The sequence below is a fragment of the Bombina bombina genome, chromosome 1, assembly GCF_027579735.1.
Source record: "Bombina bombina isolate aBomBom1 chromosome 1, aBomBom1.pri, whole genome shotgun sequence".
Taxonomy (NCBI): Eukaryota; Metazoa; Chordata; class Amphibia; order Anura; family Bombinatoridae; genus Bombina; species Bombina bombina.
In genome coordinates, this window is record NC_069499.1 from 983,717,757 (window position 1) to 983,731,093 (window position 13,337).

Here is a 13,337-nt window from a genome sequence, read left to right on the forward strand (position 1 = left end):
ATAGATTCATCCCTTTATTGTCATGATGCTCCCCCAATATTGACATCTATTTTACATAAAGTGTGTTATTTGTTCCCACGCTACTCCAAGTTACAAAACTTCCTACCACTTTATCAGCAGCCTCTTATAGATAGGAATGTTTTATGCTATAATGGTTCTAGTTCAATCCACATATCCCATCTTTTGCTTCTACTTATAGCCCTCCTAATTGTGGTGACGGTTGTTGCCTAGACTTACCAGACTTTATATGTTACCTACATAGTGTATCCAGAGACGAACTGTAGTGCTCATTATATTAGCTAACTTATTCCAGCGCTTATAGCTCTCCTATTTATGGTGAAGCTTGTTGCCTAGACTTATCAGACTTTATTTGTTACTTACATAGTGTATCCAGAGACAAACTGCAGTGCTCATTACATTAGCTTACTTATTCCAGCTGGCATATTGATTACTGTAAGAGGGTACAACCCACTGGCTAATAGTTTTGCCTACTTAGCTCACAAATATGTTATCAACCGATAAGATGTTATAAAATGTGGTGTAGTGAGACTTTGCAGACTAATACAGTGTTTCTTGTGCAGGCAGGTCCTGCATCACTATTCTTACCACTTATGCCCTTCTCATGCACTGTATTTTAGACAAGCCCTACAAATTTTGCCAATTGGGCAAGCATAGAACCTATGGCTCCCTTGATTTAGGTGCTCCTTTGACCTAGCATATACTCAACATATTAATAACCTACTACTTTATAACGACCACCTCCCCCCCCCCTCCCATTCTCAAATAATATACCTCCTAACTTAGGAGGGTTATCTCAGTGGTGTATCTTGCTTGTACCGCACCCTAACTACTTTCATATTCATATATCCTGCAGTGTAATGCGACAACAACCATATTTTTCCTCCCCAGCTTTGCAGGTTTGTTTAGCATTCTTTTTTTGTTAATCATAAATAATTAAAAGAGTAAAACAGGGTTTCTCATCTGAGATCCAAGAGTGATCTCATCCTATTTAAATTTACCTACTATAACTATACCCACAATACATCATCATAAGGTCCTAGAGTGGCCCGTTCAATTGTCCAGTGGGTATTAAAGTCTTAAAGGCAATTGTTGTCCATTTCAAGATTATGTTATGTCATGCAATGTAATTATACACTGTATTTGTATTTTTTCCAATGACGTTTTTTGTATGTTTGCCTCATTTGAAACCTTAATAAAGAGTATTATAAAAAAAAAAAAAAAAAAAAAATACAAAGTTGCCTGTAAAATAAATATTAATCCTAAAATAGCTACAATGTAATTATTATTTATATTGTAGCTATATTAGGGTTTATTTTAAAGTAAGTATTTAGCTTTAAATAGGAATAATTTATTTAATAAGATTTATTTTATTTCGTTAGATAAAAATTATATTTAACTTAGGGGGGTGTTAGGGTTAGGGTTAGACTTAGCTTTAGGGGTTAATACATTTATTAGAGTAGCGGTGAGGTCCGGTCGGCAGATTAGGGGTTAATAATTGTAGGTAGGTGGCGGCGATGTTAGGCAGGGCAGATAAGGGGTTAATACTATTTATTATAGGGTTTGCGAGGCGGGAGTGCGGCGGTTTAGGGGTTAATACATTTATTATAGTGGCGGCGAGGTCCGGTCGGCAGATTAGGGGTTAATAATTGTAGGTAGGTAGCGGCGACGTTTGGGGGGGCAGATTAGGGGGTAAGAAATATTATGTAGGGGTCGGCGGTGTTAGGGGCAGCAAATTAGGGGTACATAGGGATAATGTAGGTTGCGGCGGTGTGCGGTCGGCAGATTAGGGGTTAAAAAAAATTATTAGAGTGGCAGCGATGTGGGGGGCCTCGGTTTAGGGGTACATAGGTAGTTTATGGGTGTTAGCGTACTTTAGAGCACAGTAGTTAAGAGCTTTATGAACCGGCGTTATCCCAGAAAGCTCTTAACTCCTGGCTTTTCTCTTTGGCTGGAGTTTTGTCGTTAGATTTCTAACACTCACTTCAGCCAAGACTCTAAATACCGGCGTTAGAAAGATCCCATTGAAAAGATAGGATACGCAATTGGCGTAGGGGGATCTGCGGTATGGAAAAGTCGTGGCTGGAAAGTGAGCGTTAGACCCTTTCCTGACGGACTCTAAATACCAGCGGGCAGCCAAAACCAGCGTTAGGACCCCCTAACGCTGGTTTTGACGGCTAACGCAGAACTCTAAATCTAGGCGATGGTTAATAGAGTGCCACAGAAACAAGAAATTCTACTACCTTTTAAAAAAACTCTATATATTTATTGGAGGAGCAATTGAGGGGAAAGTGGCAGGTCAATGCACATTTTTAGTTAGATAAGGGAGAATTTGATATGTTTGTCATTTGATTTGTAAATTGAATGAATTGTTCTGTCTCCAAGGATCTGTAAGCCACCCAGGTATTTTTCTATAGTGTAAATAAAAATAGAGAAGTGCTCAACCTGGGAACGAACAATAGCATAATAGCTTGTTCTATGGCTAGTTACCACCCAAGAAGCAGCCTCTTTTTGCTCAACATGTGCCTTTCACAGAGAAGAACTTTCCTGAAGCATATCAGTCTGATCCTGACTTCACAGTACAGTCCAGCCCGAAATACCAGGCAATCCCTCTCTGAACGAGAGAAACAGCAAAACCCCAGACTTACGTTTTGGCCTATTGTGGGCCTCGTCAGTGAGGTGCAGCCATATCCCTCTTCTATAGTGGTCTTACCTACTTTACTGACTAGTGGGATGTTAAATAAAGTCATTAATAGAAGGACATTATGAGAGGACTTAATCGGCTCTGTATATAAGAGCATTATGAGCTTGGGAAGAGGTTTGCTGCAAGAGTGGCTCATCATGATAGTATAGTTATTTTTGTGGTTTGGATAAGGGGTGGGAAGGTTAAGCATCTTTAGAAAATGTTGGGAATGGAGCATATCAAGGCTTCTTATTGCATAAGTAGATGATGTCAATGTCTCTCACAATTATACTTTGTATGTAACTTAAAGGGACATTCCAGTCAAAATATGAATGCACATAGATTTATTGCATCTTTGAATAGAAACATATTTGCAATATACATGTATTGGCAAAAATGCTTCTATTAAGAGTTATCACTGTTTTAGTGTTAACATTTTTCTCTGCACGTGCATAGCTAGATATTTTCACTGCACTCACATTTTAAATAATGCAGCTGCTCAGATCATCAGTGGGGCTTGTATCATGTCACCAATTAACAAATTGAGTTATTATCAGATGGTACAAGCACTGTAGGATCTCTGAAAAAGTGTTGTGCTTAAAATGCTGGTGCACGGTGCATACTTAAATACACTTTTGAAACAGCTATAGCTTTTATTAGAAGCATTTTTGCTAATACATGTATATTACAAAATTGCTTCTGTTCAATACCGAAATGCACCCATGTGGTTTCCAATTTTGGCTGGAATATCCCTTTAACTGTTATTACGCACTTCCTCCCAAATAAAGATAAGGTTTAAAAATACATTAAAAAAAAAAAAAGATATATGGGCAACTAGAATTCAAAGTGTACCTAACATGAGTCCTTGAGAAATTATATACACATGGTATAAACAAAGACATAATACACATCTGGTTGGTTGGCCAGTTACAGCCCAGGAAAAGCCAGAGATCTTTCAAGCAGTATATCAGTTTGGTCCCACCTCAAAAAGACAGTCCAGCCTGTAAATATCTGCCAATCTCTCCCCCTGTATAATATTGGTAACTATATATATATATATATATATATATATATATATATACAGTGTATATATATATATATATATATATATACAGTATATACAGTATATATATATATATATATATATATATATATATATATATATATATATATATATATATATATATTAAGCATACATCCAAAGTTACTATGTTTAGGATTCAGAGGAACATGGCCTTGTATTTTTGTTCTGGACTGTCTTTACACAGAGTCAGAAAGGTAAGCGCCTTTAGCAATCTGAAATTAACTCCAGGTTGAATGAGTGATGCTATTAAAGGGACACTTAAGTCAAAATTAAATTTTCATGAGTCAGATAGAGCATGCAGTTTTAAACAACTTTACAATTTACTTCCATTACCAAAATGTGCACAGTCTTTTTATATGTACAGTTTTTGAGTCACCAGCTCCTACAGAGCATCTATACTATAATTGCGTTTGTAATGTCCGTCACCTTCGGCAGTTGCGCACACATCCTCAATGGAATGTTGGCAGCACAAGGCCAAAAGAATTCATCTGGTTTCAGCGTAAGCTGCATCCGGGTGAATTCTGAAAATGGCAGGGTGGTAAAAGAATCTTTCACCACCCTGCCATTTTCGGAATCCATCGGGATGCAGCGGAGCATTTCAACAGCAAATACTAACCGGCCGCATCAAGTTTAAAAAAATAAAATAACCGCCCACATCAATTATTAAAAAAGAACTAACCCCCCGCATCAAGTTTAAAAAAAATTAAAAAAATAACCGCCCGGATCAATTATTAAAAAAAAAACAAATAACCGCCCGCATCAAATATTAAAAAAAATACTTGTACAGCCAATAGGATGAGAGCAAGTGAAATCCTATTGGCTGTTCACCAACTTGCTCTCATCCTATTGGCTGATGTGAAAATGTCAGCCAATAGGAATGCAAGGTACCCCAATAAATATGGGGTACCTTGCATTTAATCTTCAGTATGCGGCGGACGATCGCATGACGAGGAACCTCCACGCCGCAGAGGAGCAGCGCCGCCAAGGACCATTGCCGCCTCTGAGGATCGCCACATCTGGAAACACTGCTCCGCATCTCCGCTCCACATCGCCTTCGCTGTGGATGAAGATGATGGACCCGTCTGGAAGAAGATCTTCTCTGCCTGACTTCAGGACCTGTGAGTATCTATTTGGGGCTTTAGTTTTTTAAATTTTTATGTTTTTTATTTTTTAACTTTTTGGGCACTTTGTAAAAGAGCTAAATGCCTTTTTAAGAGCAATGCCCATCCAAATGCCCTTTTCAGGGCAGTGGGTAGTTTAGGTTTTTTTAGTGTTAGGTTTTTTTATTTTGGTGGGTTTGGTGGGTGGGGGGATTTTACTGTTAGGGGGACTTTGTGTATTTTGGATTTAAAAGAGCTGATTTTCTTTGGGCAATGCCCTGCAAAAGCCCTTTTAAGGGCTACTGGTAGTATATTCATAGATTATGGGGTGTTTTTATTTTGGTGGGCTTTTTATTTTCATAGGTTTTAGGTTTAATTTTTTAAACTTTGGTAATTTGATTTTTTATTTTCTGTAATGTTAGGCTTTTTTATTTTTGGAATTGTAGCTTTTTTATTTTTTGTAACTGTTGTATTTTTTAGTTTAGGTAATTTGTGTTAATTTAGGTGGTGCTAGGTTAGGGGGCTTAGTAATTTAATTAGTTATTTGCATTGTGGGTGTTGGCGGTTTAAGGGGTTAATAGGTTAATTAGGTTTTTTGCGATGTGAGGGTTTTGCGGTTTAGGGCTTAATAGGGTAAATAGGTTTATTGCGATGTGGGGGTTTTGCGGTTTAGGGGTTAATTGGGTAAATAGGTTTATTGCGATCTGGGTGAGGGTTGGCGGCTTATAGGTTAATTGTTTAAATTACAAATTTGCGCTGTGCGTTACTTGCGGTTTTAAATTAGATATTGCGATCAGTGTATTTGGCGGTTTAGTGGTTAATGCGTGTATTAGATACATTTTGATGGGGTTCTCGGATTAGGGGTGATTAATTTTATTTTAAATTATTAATTTTTTGGGATGGCGGACATAAAGGTAAAGAAGTGTTAGGTTTATTATTGGGGGGCTTTTGAGACTACACATTATTTATACAGTTACAATGCATAGTGACTGTATAAATAATGTAGACACTGGCACTATAATAATAAGCATCTATAAATAATGTACATACTGAAGTGAATGTATAAGTGTCAATTTGTACATGATTTATATAAATGCTTATTTGTCAGTGTCGGTGTCTACATTATTGATACAGTAACTTTGTATGATTAAATTAAGTGTGTGCGGGGTTACGGAAATTGCCGATCGCGACTGCCGAAAATATTTGAGTATAGGAATTAACATATACGTCAGTGTCAATCAAACACTACACTTTGTGGAAAGCCACGCCTCTCGCTCACGGCAAATCGCATGTGACACTTGGGACTAACCACTCCCCTTCCTCACACCAGTTAGTCAATTTAAATATTAAAGGGCCACTAAACCCAAAATCTTTCTTTCATGATTCAGATAGAGAATAGAAATTTAAACAACATTACAATTTACTTCCATTATTTATTTTGCTTCATTTTGAAGAAAAAGCAATGCACATGGTGAGCCAATCACACGAGGCTTCTATGTGCAGCAACCAATCAGCAGCTAGTGAGCATATCTAGATGTGCTTTTCATCAAAGAATATCAAGAGAATAAAACAAATTAGCTAATATAAGTAAATTTGAAAGATGTTTAAAATTGCATTCTCTTTCTAAATCAGAAAAGAAAAAATGAGGGTGGCATGTCCCTTTAAGTTTAAACATTATTTGACGGAGTTAGGAAAAAGCAGTCTGTAAGGAGAGGGGCTGTAGAGAGAGATTGGTTAGTTTAATAGCAGAAGATCTTATTTAGTTTAACTTTTTAGCATTATTAGTTATTCCAACCAAAAATCTTTTTTAAAAGCTAAAGATAAGCCTGTTGTTTTTTATTTTTAACAGCTTTTTTCAAAGATAGGACATTTGACATCATAAGCTTTTTAGAAAGCTAAAGCAAAGGAATATAATTATTTTTATAAAGCTTTTTAATAGCTATAGTATTAATAACAAAAAATAAAAATAAATTAAAAATATTCTTTTGCTATATAAGTAGCACAGTAAAATATAATAATAATTATATATATATATATAGTCTATTTATAAGGTAAGCAACATGGTTAAAGAGAGACATTGTAGAAACGTCATAAGTAACTACACACAAGACAGGGATTTTAGCACTTAATTTTTATTAGGTTCCAATAACCCAGCCAAACTTTAATATTTGGTAATAATCACAGTGCAGTATTGTTCTTGCAAGCATGCAACAGGTGTAAGATCTACTGATAGTAAGCTATGCATAAGAACCTGATCAAGTTAGTACACAGAATGCGTTATGCTTTATAGTCTTGAAACATAAGTTTGAAAAGTGCAGTGTATCGTGCAAAGTTATCTTTAAACAAACAACACCTCCACCAGAGGATGGCTATGCAAAATTGCACAAATCAGCCATCAAAGTGAGCCATGAGGATCTATGTTTGTTGGCTACACCACCTTATGGAAGGTAAGTGAACACTGTAAATACAATTAAGATTGCAAACACAAGCAGGTAAAACCAATTACATGTAAATCATACATAAGCACATAGGTTGAGCATGCTCTAAAAGGTAAAAATTGGACCAGGGGGTACCGGACAACGCCTATTTCAGAGGGCACCACTATAATCAAATAGTATATGGTGTCGTGAAATTAAAGTATGTATTAGGATCTATGTTCAGTCCCCCAGAACCAGGTCACAAAAATACCAACAGAATAATTATTCTGTTTGTATTTTTGTGACCTGGTTTGGCTAAAATTATATATATATATATATATATATATATATATATATATATATGTAACACCCTTTCCTGACCTTCCCTGAGGTGGGTGATAGTGTAATGCTGTCTACCTGTTTCGTGTATGAGAACTAAGCCTCCGCAGAGTGGGAGTAGGAGGGGGGTTGAAATCAGGTATATAAGGGATGCCTGTATGACGCAGTGCCTCCACCATGCTGCAATACCCTCCTCTCCTAAGGGTACAGGAAAGTTTCCTGAAAATATCTTTAGTTTCTGGTAACTGTATGTATGTGAGCTGTCTGTGATGCTTGTAGCCAACATCTTCAGAACTTCAGATAGACTAGACTCCATATTAGATTCATTTTGAGATCCTCTAACACCCTGAACTTCATTTTCCTTGACTATATGCAGTTCTGATTTTATGGCATAAATAAGGGGTAGTCTGACTGAAGGTAGCCCTAGTAGCTGTAGCTCAGAGGGGTTGTGTACTTCTAAGAAACATTGGTTGGTGTCTATTAATATGCTACCCCAAGTGTCATCTGGTACTCTTTTGAATGCTACTATCTTAGGGTACTCTCTTAGTTGAAGTGCTCTCTGGAGTGACTCACATAGTTTATCTCGACTGGTTCCTACTGGTATCCAAGTCACAGCCACTGCCTGCTCAATTGGTACCTTTTTCTGCATTGCCCACTCTCTCACCTCTTCTAATTTTAAAAGATGCATCTCTTCTGATTTTGCCCCGCCTCTCAATCTCAGCAGTGCCTCCAACTGTAACACCCTTTCCTGACCTTCCCTGAGGTGGGTGATAGTGTAATGCTGTCTACCTGTTTCGTGTATGAGAACTAAGCCTCCGCAGAGTGGGAGTAGGAGGGGGGTTGAAATCAGGTATATAAGGGATTCCTGTATGACGCAGTGCCTCCACCTATAGGGGACACCCTAGAATAATAGGGTGTGGGGTCCTATAAGATTTTAGTACAAAAAGAAAACAAGTAATAACCACACAATAAATCTTCAAATAAAATGTTGCTTTGATTATTATAAAGTGTTTAACCAATAACATACAGTGCAACAAATACAAATAATAATATTAATCACAATATCTTCTTATGACATCAGTATACCTTTTTTTAACTCAGAAGTCCTTCATGAGCTCATGAAATAATAACATAACTGTTGTTGTAAAATACTTTGAGGTGGTGCTGTACAATGCAATTTCATATACTAAATAGAATTTAGTTGAGGTAATTATCCCTTGCTGCTTGTGAACGAAGCTAGAGAGCGCTGCTTGTGATCGATGCAGTGCTCAAGAAAACTTCTCCTCAGAAATACTGAATAACATAAGTCTCTACCTTATTACTGAATTTCAGCAATCCACTTGCCTTATACTGCAGTCAGTCACTCTTTTACTACAAACAGCTGTAGAAATCTCACAGTTATGCCCTTATGTAATGTAGCTTTATAAATCCAGTCAGTGTATTTGTGCAAACTATTCAGGCAGAATAATTTATAGGATATTCTCTGGGTTATCTCTTTAATATACATCACACTCAGTTACTTCCTTATGTAATGCAGCTGTGCAATCCATTTAGTGTATTTATGCAAACAGTTTAAGCAGAATAACTTCTAGAATATTCTCTGGGTTATCTCTTTAATATACAACAACTCTGCAGGACATCACACTCAGTTACTTCCTTATGTAATGCAGCTGTGCAATCCATTTAGTGTATTTATGCAAACTGTTTAGGCAGAATAACTTCTAGAATATTCTCTGGATTATCTCTTTAATATACAACTCTGCAGCACATCACATATGACTAGTATATCTTTTCTCTTGCATTTAGTTAACATGAAGTTATGGAGATCTTAAAACAGCAGATAATGGCTGACACTCACAGTACAAATAAAAGGTTCCAACTTCTGTCTTCAGCAGCCACATGTAGCAATGTCTGAACTGTCTCTGGAATCCATGCATTAGTCTGAATAACTTCTTTCAGTTTGGAAACAGCAACTTTCTTCCCCCATCTGAAAGTCTGTGCAAGCTCCACACTTCTCTTAACACCTAAGAAAATCTCCTCAGCACTAACAACTCCTCCCCCTTCCCAGATGGCATTTCTCTTCCTCAATACAACTATTACAGCAGCCATCTTGGGTAAGGGCAAGGTCCTTACATACTCCCCCCCCAAAAAAAAACTTGCTGTCCCCAGCAAGGGGTACAAGAGCAACACATCAATACATTTTCTTTAGCAAGTCTACTAACAAAATCACATATTCCTCATGAGTCAAATTATGGTTAGGGTATACATCTTTCAAAACACATCGTACAGCAGATGTTAGAGCAGGCAACAAGGGTTCAACATTATAACCAGGGTTTCCTAGTGTATCATATGTCAATTTCTTTGGGGGATGTCTCTTTCTTGCTGGTCTTTTATCTCTATAGGGACTTCTACTATCATAATGTATAGGGTTTGGAGATTCCCTATCTGGTATAGGACTATTAGGGAAGGATGGCATATCAGGTTCAGAGGTTGGGGCAACAGAGGAGGCATGCTCATCATTATAGGTCTCTCTTTGCAATGGAGATCTCATTTCAGGGTCCGATTGAATTGATGAGTCTTCATGTGGGATACTATATTCATTATTAATTGACATGCTTGGGCCTTGGTCCTCATGATATGTAACATCATGCTGGAATTGAGGTATAGGCAACAAATGATTCCGATGCCATGTCTTCACAACACCATTTTCATCTGCTATCTGAAAAACTGGAAGACCTGGCAATTGTCTGACTATTCTATAGATACTATTCCTCCATCTAGGAGCTAACTTGTGCTTGCCTGGTATCCCTAAATTCCGTAAAAGGACACGGTCTCCTGGTTGCAAATCCTGATGTTTTATTCTCTTGTCATATCGTTGTTTATTAGCCTCATTTAATCGAGCAGTAGCTTCTTCAGCCAACTTATAAGCTGTTCGTAAACTCTCCTGCAATCGCCTAACATACTGATAGTGACTCTTATGAGAAACTCCATCTGATGACACCCCTAACTGGAGATCTATAGGTAGTCTTGCTTCTCTCCCAAACATAAGGAAGTATGGTGAATAACCTGTGGAATCATGTCGGGTGCAGTTGTAGGCATAAACTAGTGCTTCTACTTGACGACTCCAAGTTCTCTTTTCAGACTCTGGCATGGTCCCTAACATATTTAGCAAAGTTCTGTTAAACCTCTCAGGCAAAGCATCTCCTTCTGGATGATAGGGAGAAGTTCTTGTCTTCTTAATTCCCAAAACATTCATCATTTCTTTAATGAGGCGACTCTCAAAGTCTCTACCTTGATCAGAATGCAGTTTCTTAGGAAGACCATAATGAATGGAAAACCTTTCCCAAAGAACTCTAGCCACTGTACTAGCCTTCTGGTCCTTTGTTGGGAAGGCTTGAGCATAACGGGTATAGTGATCTTTTACAATAAGAACATTTCCAATGCCACGAGAATCTGGCTCAACGCACAAAAAATCCATGCAAACAAGATGAATGGGGCCTTCACTTTTCAGATGACCCATAGAGGCAGCTTGAGTTGGAAGAGTTTTCCTCTGTACACATCTAAAACATTTATGAATGTAGTCTTCTACATACTCTCTCATCTTTGGCCAATAACATCTATCCTGCAAGAGGCCAAACGTTTTTTCTATCCCAAGATGTCCATGCTGATCATGCAAGGATGACAGAACAAGTTTTCTTAGTTTGGCAGGTAACACCAATTGTCTTCGATCTGGATGATTGTGGTATTTAACTACTCGAAACAGAAGTCCATCTTGAATTTGAAACTTATCCCACTCTCTATTTAGTGGACCAGACCATTCCCTAGGAATTCTCTTCAGTAAGTGTGGGCTATCAGTTTGAACAGCTTTTCGAAGTAGTCCAATTAAAGGATCTTGTTCCTGTGCATTTATTAATTCTTCAGGAGGTATTCTAGACCATCTGGCCAATTCCACTACAGATGGTTTACAATAATATACAGGCAGAGCTTGTGGGTGACATCCCAATGAATCTACTGCTCTCAAATCTGAAAAAACAGAGGTTTCTTCTTTGAAGACACTGGTTTGGCAGAATGCTCTCACACCAAATGAAGGAATTTCTTCCCATTGAGAATCACCTGTTTGTTCTGGTAGTCCTGGTCATCGGGACATTGCATCAGCCCCTATATTCTTAGGCCCTGGCTTGTAACGTAACTTAAAAGTGTAATTTGATAATGCAGCCAACCACCGATGACCGGTTGCATCCAACTTTGCTGTAGTCAAGATGTAGGTAAGTGGATTATTATCTGTTCGAACTTCAAATTTTACTCCGTAAAGGTAATCGTGGAGTTTATCCACTACTGCCCATTTCAGAGCCAAGAACTCAAGCTTGTGGACTGGATAATTCTGTTCACTCTTAGACAAACTCCTACTTAGATAAACAACAGGTCTCAACCCTCCAGGGTACTCTTGGTGTAAAACAGCCCCAAACCCACATAGCTAGCATCTATATGTAGCACATAAGGTTTCTCGGGATCTGCATAGGCCAAGACAGGTGCCTCAGTTAAATTTTTCTTTAAATTCTCAAACGCTTTGGAGCACTCTGATGTCCACCGAGTTTCCAAAGGAGTTTTTGCATTTAGTGGCTTTTTAGGATCATCTTCACTATGTTTCAGCAAGTCGTTTAGGGGTCGAGCTAACTGTGAGTATCCTTTCACAAATCTTCGATAGTATCCACAAAATCCAAGAAATGATTGAAGTTCACCAATGTTGTTAGGCTGTGGCCATGCGGTTACTGCTTCCACCTTAGCAGGGTCTGTAGACACCCCTTCTGCCGAGACCACATGACCTACATAGGTCACAGATGATTGCCCAAATCTACATTTCTCCGGACTTAACTTTAGGCCTTCTTCGTGAAGACGATCCAATACTTTCAGCAACCTTGTCTCATGTTCTTCCAAAGTACTACCGAATACAATAAGGTCATCTAGATAGACAAGACACTGACGTCCATTCATATCTCCCACAGTACGTTCCATTAGCCTTTGGAATGTGGCTGGAGCTCCACAAATCCCTTGTGGCATCCGTGTAAACTGATAGAATCCTAGTGGACAAATAAAAGCTGTCTTCTCTTGGTCTTCTTCAGTCATCCCTACCTGAAAATAGCCGGATCTCAGATCCAGAACACTGAACCAGCGGCTGCCATTAAGACAATGTAAAATCTCTTCAATTCGAGGTAGGTCATATTGGTCAGGTATAGTTCTTCGATTGAGAGTCCGATAGTCAATGCACAAACGTATAGACCCATTCTTCTTTCTAACCACTACAATGGGTGAAGCCCATGGACTGCGAGAAGGAACAATTATTCCAGCTTTTTCCATCTCAGCCAAAACGGCACGAACATCCTCAACATCATGAGGAGGCAATCTCCTAGAGCGTTCCCTAAAAGGGGCAGAATCTGTTAGGCGAATGGTATGAAGCATATGTTTTGAACGTCCTACATCCATTTCTGCGGCAGAAAAAACTCCTGCACGGGCCTTCATAGCCTTCTGCAACCGCTCACATGCCTCCTTAGGCATTGTAGATCCTTCAAAGTTAAATTGTAGTTTTTCTGTTTCTGTTTTTGAGAGAGAGAAACATTTGCGAATAGCCAATGATGAGTCTACTACTGGATAAAGATATCCCAAAGTCTGATTAAAATCAATACCAACAGGGTATGGGG